At 39.3% G+C, this 12,679-nt stretch overlaps 1 protein-coding gene across 2 annotated transcripts in view; it reads left to right on the top strand.

Annotated features, from left to right (window-relative positions):
• Positions 1–12,679, top strand: part of LOC114503588 (S-adenosyl-L-methionine-dependent tRNA 4-demethylwyosine synthase TYW1) — a 172,415-nt gene that overhangs the window by 19,887 nt on the left and 139,849 nt on the right. The window lies entirely within an intron of this gene.

Raw genomic sequence — 12,679 nt, 5'->3', positions numbered from 1 at the left:
TTTTCCCTAGTGTGAAAATACACTTTTTTTTTAAAGATTTTATTTATTTATTTTTAGAGAGGGAAGGGAGGGAGATAGAGATAGAGATAGAGAGACAGAGAGACAGAGAGAGAGAGAGAGAGAGAGATACATCAATGTGCAGTTGCTGGGGGTTATGACCTCCAACCCAGGCATGTACCCTGGCTGGGAATCGAACCTGGGACACTTTGGTTCCCAGCCCATGCTCAATCCACTGAGCTACGCCAGCCAGGGCTGAAAATACACTTTTAAGATAAATGGTATTGACAGCTGGATAGCTAGTTGTGAAAAGATAAAATTGGCTCCGTATTTCACACATACGTCAGAATAAACTCCAGTTGGGTCAGAGATCTACATGTTGAAAAAATATATAAATAATAGATTTAGATGAATTATTTTATAACTTAGAGAAAGGTTTTCTCTATGATTCAAAATCTAGAAGCAATAAAAGATTGAATTTATCCATGATTTTTTATAAAGATTTACATGTCTATAAGCAAAATCAAAAGACGAGTGATAAAGTAAGGAAAATATTTGCCCCTTATAAAGAAGGGGTTAAATTTTCTACTACACAGAGCACTCTTAAAAACTGAATAATGCAAAGAAAGACCTAGAACCTACTAGAAAAAATGGCAAAACATATGAATTGGTAAGTATCAGGAAAAGCTCTACAAGTAAACCAAACATATGGGAAAAGTGCTCAAATGAAAACTGCAGTTGACACATGTTTCTCACCTATCAAAACAACAAAAATTCGCAAATTGGGCAGCATGCATAATTGGTGCACCTCTGGGGAAACACTCACACCTTGCTGAGGGAGTCCAGAGTGGTATAACCTGTATGGGGGGCTCTTTGGTAGTCTTTAACAAATTTACATGCATCTGCCCATGATCCAGCAGGCCCAGTTATATGAATTTGCCTTGGAGATAAATCTTCACAAATACAAAATAACATCTGCACAAGATTATGCCTCACAGCATATATAGCAAGCAACTCTCAGGTATGGGTTGAAAAAACATATCCATAAAATAGAATATTGTGCAGCCATGAGAAATAATAAGGTGTACTCATATACATTAATGTGATTTCTAGGTAGTGTTGGATTTGATTTGGAGGCTGACATGAATTTAAGATACAAAAATGTATGTTTATTGTCATGTCATACTTACAAATTTGTAACTTAAGTATATGTGTATATAAATGATATTTTGTAGCTGTGTTCATGGAAAGGACCTTTCTTGCTCTGACACAAACTAACAACCAGTTCAGCTCCAGTGACCTGCAGTCCAGTTCAATTCTGACACTAACTACCGGGAGTTAGCATCAGACTCCACAGGTTCAGGGCATAGTTCTGCACAAGAATGCCCCCACTTCAAAATGCTGTAAGTCTTGGGGGCCACCTGCACTTCTGATCAACTGGTTATCAGTTTGGGAGCTCTTATGACCCCCTGAGGTTCGATGATTTGCTGGAATGACTCAGAATTCACTGAAAGCACTATACTTGTGATTATACTTTTATTATAAGGAATACAAATTAGAAACAACCAAATGGGAAAAAACTCTTAGGGCAAGTTTTGGGAGGGGAGGGGTAGGGAAGAGATCCAGAGTTTTTGTGCCCTTTCCTCGTGGAATCTGGGCCCTCTGGCCACATCAGTGTGCTCCCTACTATGAAACTGTACTGAATGCATCCAGAATTTTTATTCTGGGGTTTTATCACTTTGATAGGATTGAACACAATCTCCAACCAACCTCCCCTTCCTGGAGGTTCAGTGGGCCCAGAGTTGCATTTTGTGGTTGGTCTTTCCCAGTCCCCATCTTAAAGCTCTCTCAAGGGCCACCCACCAGGAGTCACCTCATTAGCATAACAGAGACACTTCTATCAGTTAGGAAATGCCAGCGTTTTTTGAAGCTCTTTGCCAGGACCTGGGGACAAAGATCAGATTGTTCTTTATTATGCCATAGACCTAGAAACAAAGTACTCAAATCTTGTTTTCTAAATATCATTTCCCACTGACAGGAACCAGGGCTCCTAGGAGAAATGGTTGGTTCAGGTTTGGGGATGGGAGATAGATGGGCCTGGAGCATCTTGTTGAACCAGTAGGTCCTCAGTGACTGATGGAGATATGTCAAAAGGACATAGGAACCAGCTGGAAGAGTTTCCCACAGGCCAAATTCGGGACATTTTGAGCATTAAAGATGAGTGTAATGATTATATAATGAACACAATGGATTGTGTTACATCAAGTTAAAAAAAAAATCAATCCTTGTGCTACACAAACAAAGGGGAAGCACGGGAGAAAGTCTTTGCAGAAAGTTTCCAGGTAATATACAAGCCATGACAGAATTGTCAAATCACCTATTTGCAATCCCCAGTGTAATAAACAAGGATTGGGTGAAATGTTGGGGAACAGTCATTTACATAGTCTTCATCCTTGAAACACCACCACTGAGACTTGCCAAAAAATAAATAGATAGTGGAAAAAAATAGCCCACAGATTATTTACAAATTACAAATGGAAACATGTACCTTTATAAGTGGAGTGATTAGGTGACTCCTATCTCTCCCAAAGAATAAATTTAGCATCATCATTTGCATTAAAACTTGACCTTAGGCACTTCCTGATATGATGTGTAGCAAGATGTATACAATATCGTCTATGTAGTGTTGAGTCAGAAATGTTTTAACCTGAATCATCTTATGGGGAAATAAGCAGACAAATCCAAAATGTGGGACAGCCCATGAGACAACTGGCCAGGCTCTTTAAAGAGTCAATATCATAAACAATAGCAACAACAATAAAATGGGGGTGGGACTGTTCTAGGATTTAAAAAAGACCAACCCAATACATTGTGTAAACTTTGATCTCGAATCAAAGAGAAAATGCCATTGTCTGGACATTTGAGGATATTTGAAATGAATTTTTATTAGATAATATTGGATTTAATTTTTTTTCTTCATTTTAATAATGGTATTATAGTTCTGTAGGATCATGTCTTTTTTAGATGAATAATGCAGTATCTTAAGGGTGAAGTGCCATGGTGTTTGCAATGTACTTTCAAATGCTTCAGCAAACTTTTATTTACACACATACACACAGGTGCATTATTTATGTATGTGTGCACTGATGGATGGATAGATGGGTAATAATCAAGCAAAAGTAGTGAATCCAGGTGAAGAGAATATGGGTCTTTATCGTACATTTCAACTTTTCATAGGGTTTGAAATAGAAGGTGTGAGGGGAACTACTTTCCCTAATGCCCCCCAAACAAAATAAAAACACCAATGTCAACTGAATTATGAACTTTTAAAGATACTGCCATTTGAGAATAACTTCTATTTTTTGATAGGACTAGTTGGTGAATGAACACTTTTGCATTATATAAGGTCTTAAGTATGTATTTCTTGCATATAATGTGAGGGCCCTCTGATTCTACTTGGGGTGGCCCCATACTATAACAAATGATAATTTAAGGGAATAAATTGAACATTTATTTAATGTTGCTTAGTTAATTTTTTTACTATAAATAAAGATACCTATAATAATGAAAATTTAGAAAAGAGGGAAAGGACAAAAACCTACCAGTAATTCCATCTCCCCAGAAAAATCACTGTCAGTATTTGAAATATTTACTTAAATTTTGTTTTATATGCATCTAAATTTCTATTTTATTATGAAAATGTTTATCATATTCTCATGTAGTCTTTATAACCTCATTTGAAAATCTCACAGAAAAGTCTTTTATTTTTTTAAAGATTTTATTTATCTATTATCAGACAGAGAAGAAGGGAGGGAGAGAGGGAGCGCAGTTGCCTCTCACACGCCCCCTACTGGGGACCTGTCCCACAACCCAGGCATGTGCCCTGACTGGGAATCCAACCCAGTTGGAAGTTCACAGGCTGGCACTCAATCCACTGAGCCACATCAGCAAAGGATCTCACAGAAAAAGATATATATATATATATATATATATATATATATATATATAATTTTTTTTAAAAAAAGACACACGTTTGATGAGTTTCTTTTCTTTCTCTCTCTCTTTTTTTAAAGATTTTATTTATTTATTTTTAGAGAGGGAAGGGAGGGAAATAGAGAGAGAGACATCAATGTGGGGTTGCTGGGGGTTGCTGGGGGTTATGGCCTGCAACCCAGGCATGTACCCTGGCTGGGAATCGAGCCTGCGACACTGAAAAATCTTGTAAAGGTAATGAATACTGAGATTATTTTTGGAAGTTACAAAAGCTGCTTTATTTTGACTTTTACTGTCCCTTCCAGCCTGCACAGGATGAAAACTGTAGCAGACTCCATGACTTTTCTGATTCTTTTTGGAAATAAAGTATTATGGGCACTTCAAAGTACTAAGTCTTAATTTGGCAGTAGAATGTATAGTCCTGTGTAATTCTAAGTAATACTAAATAAACTATAATTAAAGTTTCTAATTTAATTTATAAGTGAACTTTTCCCCTATTTATTGTCTATTCTCTGGCCTATCTGCTAGCTTCCATTTTGGATCACTTTAGGAGTTGGAGAGTGGATGGGAGGTGTGCAAGAGAGATAGAAATTGGAAAATTATTACTTGGCGCTGTCATAAGATGACTTTGTGCGCTCTCTCCTCACCAGGTGTTTAAAATGGACTCTTCCAGGCAGCTTTTCCATTGCTTCCCTGAAGACATTGTCCATGGCTGTCTCCCCATCTGACCCCTTGCAATGAGCAAGCGTACATCTTATGGTTGCTTACTCCTTCTCTGAGCCCCGTATCTCTGGATTCCCTTTTTTGAGGTCTGTTATCTGTTCTCTTCTCTAGTTGCCATTGGTCAGGATTGAAGGTCTCCCGTACCCCAACCCTGCTCCCGAAGGACCACTCCTGAGTTCTTTATTCAGGGAGGACAGACTGGTTCCTACCTAGCAGCAGTGTTTGCTGAAGCAACTAGTCAGTTAGTCCTCTGCTCTCTCGATTCCTGGGCAGGAGTCATTCACACTCAGTTGCCAGAGTAACAGCAGTTTCTTCAAGGGGCCTTTTTGGAACCTCTTCCCTGGGGCTTGAGGTAGGGTCAGGTACCCACCCCCACAGCCTCTCTCCAGTTGAGGCAGAGAGTGGAACTCAAAATACCTTACCAGCATTCTCCAAAGAAATCTTTAAAAATCCCTTCTTGTTATCTCCATACTCTCTACCCTTTTATATCCTGGATGTGAATGAGGCGTTTTTAAAGTTGTTAAACTGGTTTTTAGATGTTTTCTTTGAAAATTTATAACTTGATCTGACTTTTTCTTTAGAATTTAATTTAATGCCCTGCTTACATATGTTTCAAAAATTCAAAGAATGCAGTCTTCTGTCCCTATTTTCCTCAGTCTGCGTTTCACAGGTAATCACAGTTCACAGTTTGGCAGTAGTCTTCTGTGTACTTACTGACTTAAAACCACACCCATGTAGATAACTGTTTCTCTTTCTTTTCCTTTTTTTGGCTACACAGATGGTATCATTTTGTAGTCTTAAGTTTACAGACTGCCTTTTTTCATTTAACGTGACAATTCTGTCTTATAGCTCCACCTAATTCCTTTTAATATTTATGTAGCAATCCACAGTTATGTCCTATAATTAATTTGATTCTTGTTGATTAATGTTTAGGTATTTTCTAATTTCTATAATGAACATGCTTGTTCTTATGTATTTTGTGGCTGATATAAATTTGTAAAATTGAAATTTCTAGATCAAAGGAAATTTTATAGTTCGATAAATATTTCAAAAGTGTCCTGTAAAAAGTTGAAAACATTTTCATTTTCTTCTTACAGCATAGGAAAGAGTTGAGAATGCCTATTTACTTTGCCAACCCCATGGTATTACCAATCTTTTAAATCTTGACAACCTGAAAAATAATAATCTGATTTTAATTTACATTTAATTTTGCTTGAGATTCAATACTTTTTTCCTTTTCTTTTTTCTTCTGTCAGCCATCTCTCTCTGTCTGCCTGGAGTTAGACAAACTACAGAGTCTGATGGCACAGTCCCGAGACTGCTTTCACTTGTGACACTAATGTGGGGGATTTCTAAAAATTATCCTCAGGTTGAGGATTTGCTAGAAAAATTCACACAATTTACTGAAAGCTGTTGTCTTTCAGTAAGTTGTGTGAATGGTTGCAGTTTGCTGCTGGAGATGGATACAGAAGTTTAGCCAAAGGAAGAGACACGGAGCCGAGTCCGGAGAGCATTCATGTGTTATCCCGAGGACATGTTACCATGCCAGCATCGGTGTGTGACAACACACCTGGAGTATTGCCGATCCAGGAACTCATCTGAGCTTCGGTGTTTTTGCTGGGGTTTCACTGGGTCGGCAGGACCGACCGACTGACTGACTGTCTGTGTGGTTGCACTCAGTCTCCAGTCCTCCATCCCTGCTTTGGCCTGAGTCACCTTGTTAGTGTTCGCTGTCAAGTGCAAGTGCAGTCTGAGGGGCCCACCATGAACGCCGGAATAGGTACTTTTATGACTCAGGAAGTTACAAGGGTTGCAGGGGTGTCCAGCCTGCAGCCCATGGGCCGCATGTGGCTCAGGATGGCTGTGAATGTGGCCCAACACAAAATTGTAAGTTTACTTAAAACATTATGAGATTTTCTTATGATTACGTGTTGCAAGTATTTAACATGTGGCCCAAAACAACTCTTCTTCCAGTGTGGCCCAGGGACGCCAAAAGGTGGGACACCCCTGGTAGAGGTTACTTTCCAGGAGCTGGGGACAAAGGCTGGACTTCTCTTTGGGCAAGACCAGATTCTTTGCTACACACTGTCCTGTCTTCGTTTCTATGTTGAGTTGTTTGACTTCCATTGTAAAGCTCATAACCAGTAAATATTCTGATGAGCTATAATATCTAAAATTATTTTCTGAATTTAAAATTACCATCTATTCTCTTGTTGTAGCAGTTTTTTATTTGTCTCCTAATACTTCTATGTGTTGGTATTGTTTCTTGTCATTTTTAGTAGCTTTTATATTTTGAAACCATGGCAAAGGAGCTTTTAAAAATGACAAGTGTGTGGATATAGGTTCCAGGCCTGACCCAGCTGGTTTGTAATTTGTTAATCTTAATTTCCCTACCCTAATCCCCTCGCCTGAGAAATGTGGGCTGCAAACTCTGTGTTCCTTACAGAATTGACAGAGTTGTGTGAGTCAGATGAGACGTGTGCATGACAGTGCATTGTGTCTCTAAGAGCCTGACAGATGTCAAGATGAGAAGTTTGTTTGCTTAGACATTTTAAATTTGCCTGTACAGTTTTCTAGAGTTGATCATTTAGTCAGTTTCAGGTTTTCTGCTGTTATAATTAGCGCTGGTCTAGACCATTTTTACTTTTAAAAAAATGTATTTGTATTTTCTCAAATACCATGTGATTTCACTCATATGTGGATCTAATGAACAAATAGAACTGGCAAGGAAAATGGGGACAGACTCATAGATGGAGAGCAGGTGATAGACAGCTATTGGGGGTGGGTGGAGGGTCGGGGATGGAGGGATTGAGCAAAAAGGAAAAAGGCTTCACGGACATGGACAACGGTGTGGTGATTGCTGCTGGGAGGGGTATAAGGGGACTAAATGGTGATAGAAAAAAATACAGTACATATTAAATTAAAAATATATTAGTATCTTTAGGTTATATTTTCCCCAAGTTGATATACTAACTAGATCAAAACAAATGTATAATTTTATGCCCTTTAATTAAAAATCTGAGTAATTTTCAGTGGTAAAACAGGATAGATTTCAGTGCCTGAGATAACTGATTTAGATAGATTTCTGGATTTTTCCACCAAATTAAGATACTTAAAGCTTTATATGTAGTAGGTGAAGAGTTTGGAATGTTTCCCAACTCTGTTGAAGCTTGACTGATAGATACAGTCTAGGTTCTACAATGTGATTTTTGATAAGGTCATATATAATGTGATGATTTGATACATGTATGCATTGTGAAATGATTACCACAGGTTAACACATGCACCACCTCACATCGTTCCTGTTTTTGGTGTGTGTTTCTTGAGAACACTTAATATCTAACCTCAGCAAATTTCAAGTATACAATAAGAGTTTGGAATAATAGGTGGTTGCATTTTTTTCTTTGCTCTTTTATCTTATTTCCATTAGAGAGCACTTTTATCTTATGTCCATTAGAGGGCACTGGAGAAAAGCACTAATGAAAAAATTGGGCATCCATCTAAAGTATTATTTGAAATGAAATGATTTTGGACTTCATTAACTTTAAGAAGTTGGTTTATGATGTTTCAGGTTTCTAATAAAAAATCTCTCATAAACCATTCGATCTGGGAAAAAACATTTTTTCCAACTTCATTATGACATGAAAATAAAACACCAGATTTTGTTTTGCATTATTGTTTGGTTATGGTAGAGTTTCCAAATATGTCTTGTTTTCATTTTATATTGGATGTAATAATATACCAATATACTAATGTAATATACTAAACTCAGTGATGGATGTTGACTACTTGGCTCTTCTTTTTCAGATTTTTTTGGCATTTTCTTTGGGGTTCATTCACACGTAGTCCTGAGCCACTCTCTGCCTGAGCATTGTTATGCATCACACCTAGATTGCCTGAGTTGTTACTGTGGAGGAAACTCTAGTACTTAAGAGCATTGGCTCTAGAGTTGGGCCAAAACACTGCTATTATAAGACCTCTTTTTGAATAATACTGACTTTAATGGAGTCATGCTATCTCAGCTTGTGTGTTTGTTGGCAAGTAATTTCATTCTCTGTGCTTCAGTTTTCTCATCTGTAAGGTGGGGGATAATAACAGCAACTGCCTTCTGACGTTGTTAGGAAGATTGTCAACCGATGGTTGTCGGCACCAGTTCAACACTGACAGGAACCCCCAGTTTGGGGTGTGGTGAAGAAGGAAACTTTATTCAATGCAAATGGCTCAATTGTGATACTGCAAAGCTGTGGAACAGCTCAGCGGTGTTACAGCTCACTTATGAAACAGCATAGATGTGGACAGCACCACTGTGAGGCAACCCTTGGGGGAGACCCCTCTCTGGCTAGAAAGCTCTGCCTGCTCTGCTCTGCTCTGTGCCACTCTGGTCTGTTCTGCTCTGCCTTAGTCTGGCCCTCTCTGGTCCTGTGAGATGTATTTAGCATTGAGACTCCAGTGGGGAAATAATCTACTTTTGGGTGGAAAGGGAAAGTGTGCTCCTAGAACCAAAGGGGAGCTGACTTATATAGAGGAAAGGAGGGACTTCCCTGATTGCCCATAGTCCCTGATTGGTCTGTCCTCATGTAAATGAGGACTCCAAATACTCACAGTTTGGCCCAAAAAGCACTGGCCTTATTGCTTAGAATGGAGCCTCTGTCATTGGTTGGTGATGATGCCAACGGGGATATAGCTGTGTGGCCCTGATTACACAGGGAAAGTCTGTCTTATTGGTTGAAATATGGTTCTAGGAGCTCCTTTGTAAGGGCCGGCTCAGACTGCAGGGACACAGTGCAGGCAGGCAGGCAGCTCAGTGCAGGCTTTTCTGTGAAGTGCAGCTTGCCTGAGAGGCCCCTGTTTAGAAACTGCTTCTCAGCTCTGCATTTAACTTTGAGCCAGTTAGCCACCAGGAATCCTTGATAGGTATCTTCTTTCTCAGTGTACACAAGATTAAATAAATTCATCCATCTAAAGCCTTTACTTTCTTACCTGCCACAGAATATGTACTTGGTAACTATTAACTGTTATTGTATAAAAAGGTGTCTTCAAATGGGCTGCGTTTGGTTCAACTAGTATAGCACCACAGTGTCTACCTCCCTGCCTTGGTAGCAAGGTCTAAGACAGTAATTCTAAGGCCAAATAGAAATTGAAGGGTGGGAGCGATGTTCAAAAGCAAGAGAGCTAGAGTTTGAAACACTGGAAGGTTAGGAGGACAGATACAGAGGGGATGGTCTGCTAGGGAGCATAGCATGTTTTGGGAAACTCTATAAACAGTTTTGTGTGTGTAGAATTGAGAGGGGATGGGGATGTGTAGAGATGTGAAATAAAGAAGGCAAGGGCAGGATTTTGCACCTGATCTTAGCCCAAAGGCCGAGAAGTGATGGGGCAGGACCCTGGAGGCCTTTTCATGCTTTGTCACAGGCGTGAGCTTTATTCTAATGGCATTGGGAAACCAGGTGTTCACTTGATCGGATAGGATAACTGGGTGGGGCGTGGGGAGGGAGGATGTTCCAGCGTGCAGGTCCATAGTGTTAGCAGAAATCAGAGTGCACATGGGGTTATCCCACTCAGCACTCACGATGGCCCTGGTACCCATGCTGCTGTCATCTTCACATCCCACAGGGTAGGAAACGGGCTGAGAGAAGCATAGCGGTTTGCCCAAAGTCAGATGGCTGGAGAACCATGAGTCAGGAAGGGCCTGATGGTTTTAGTTTGCTTATTTTCTATTTCTCTCATGTTATGATGATTTGTAAATGTAAAGGGGATTGCTATTTTTTTTTCCTGCAGTAAGTAAATATTGCTAAGTACTCCCCACAGCATGTTCTGGTTAAGCAGACAAACAGTGATATCAGTATCATCAGTATTGGAAATAAATGGTGAATGCTTGGTAATTACTCACCGGAGAACTAGTTCCATTTATAAAAGGATTTCCGTGTGTCCATTTTCGATGATAAAGTTGCAGAGTACAGCAGTGGAATAAAATGAAGCTAGTTCTCCTTTCATAATTATTTTTAGGGCTTCCAGTGTTTTGACTTTTCACAGAAACAAAAGGTGACATCCCTTCAACTTCAAGACACTGCCTGTAAATCAGCCTGCTCACCGTGAACTCCTTAATAGTGAACTTAATAGTGAACTCCTTAAGTCAGGTTATACAAAATAGAATCACTGAGCCAGAGGAAACCATTTTAAAGCTCTTGACACACCCAGTCAAACTGCTTCAAAAAGTTCACAAAGCATCCTTAAAACCTAGTGCACACAAAAAGCTTTGAGTCCTGTTGAAAACTGGTCATTTAAAAACTGAGCTCTGATGAGTGAGTGGTATGTAGGGGATTCCTTTATTAGAGAGAGAGAGGAACTTGTAGACGTGGGGTTAAATTGCAGCAGGTAGAGTTTTAATTACATCTGCAGAAGACTCTGATGTTGAAAGTTGTGAGATCTAGACTGAGTTACTGAAAGAAGTGAGATCTGTTTTTTCTAGAGCTAGAAATAGCTGCCTGGTGGTTTTGAGTCATTTATTCATTTACTGGCCAACATTCACTCTGAATGCCCACCCTATTGTAGCATGGTTCCAGGCTTAGACAGACTGGCTGTACAGAAAAATGACCTGGAGATTTGGTATCCAACGTCTTCTGCGTGAATTGGTAAGGAAGGGTATTACCTGATGGTAAACGAGGATCAATAAAATAAACAGATTTAAATGAACAACCAAGAACACTTTTTTCCCCCGTAGAAGAAATGTATGCTTTGGTAATGAAAAGCTTGTTTGTTGCAAAGCACCTTTTTGGCATCGTCCAGCCAGATGGCATTTTACCTTAAGATCTTTAGCAAATGACCTTTTTGCCTTGTTTCTATCGTAGGCAGTTTTGGGGTAGTACTGTGGTTTCTGGGGTGACGGTGTGAAAATGAGTTAAGTGACATTGTGTAATGTCTTTAAAAAAATTAGTACTACTTTTTGGTCCCATTATTACATAAGATTCATATAGCCTATTTTGTTTATAAAGAACTTTTCACATATCTATATTCATTTTCTCAAGTGCCTAGGAAGTTACCTCATAATCAGGTTTTCTTTTGCATGTTGGGAAACAGCAACTTGGAGAGGGTAAGTGTTTCCTTTCCAGGCAAGTGCAGTGGGTTTGGGAGCTGGGGAAGGGGTATGAGTAGGGGTTGGACACAGGCAGACCATTTAGTTCGGCTGTTGCAGTTTTCCCTTAGAAGAAACCAGGGCTTTGGGCAAAAGCAGTGGCATTGCAGATGCGGAGGACAAGGTGCTGCTGGGAATGAGAACCTTGTTAAATTGGTGTGCAGGAGAGAGAGGAATAAAGAAAGGTTGACCAGTTCTGGGATCTTTATTTATTTCTGCTTAGGCTATGTAACAGCTATAAAAAAATAACAATTCATAGGTTCTAGTACTTGTTATATTGTTTTAGTGTTATGATCTAGGCAAACAGTGAACAGTGTCTGCAGATAGGAGATTGGGATTAGAATTTGAATGGTGCCCTGACTTCCTTTGGGAGTGTTATGAACCGTTGTATTTCTTTTCAGAAATGAAGTTGCTGCTGCATATGGAAGATAGGACTAAACTCCATATAGGCAAAGAATGATGAATGTTGTTTTTCCTGAATGCTCAAGACTTTTAATCACAGCCTCTGATCTCTTTCTCTATTAACTTTGTGTCTAAATTATTGATTCTGGAGTATCTACACTCACATTTTATAATAGATAATTCCTCTAGTGCTGGGACACAGACTGTGTTCCATTGCCATTCTTTTAAGAGTATATTAATTTCATAGAGGTCAGAAGGGTTTTTCTGTTATAAGATGGTGTCTATAGAATTCTGAGCACAGTGGCCAGAGGCCAGTGTCATGGGCTGGGTCCAGTTTTTGGTTTATGTGGTCTTTGTGATAAGCAAATCAGCTGATGATGTTTTGTGGTGACAGTGCCTTTCCAGAGTGAATGCTGCCACCTCCTTTCATTT

The sequence above is a fragment of the Phyllostomus discolor genome, chromosome 3 (assembly GCF_004126475.2).
Source record: "Phyllostomus discolor isolate MPI-MPIP mPhyDis1 chromosome 3, mPhyDis1.pri.v3, whole genome shotgun sequence".
In the NCBI taxonomy this organism is placed as follows: Eukaryota; Metazoa; Chordata; class Mammalia; order Chiroptera; family Phyllostomidae; genus Phyllostomus; species Phyllostomus discolor.
The sequence above is the reverse complement of the archived record's forward strand: the minus strand, read 5'-3'. Positions and strand labels throughout refer to the sequence as shown.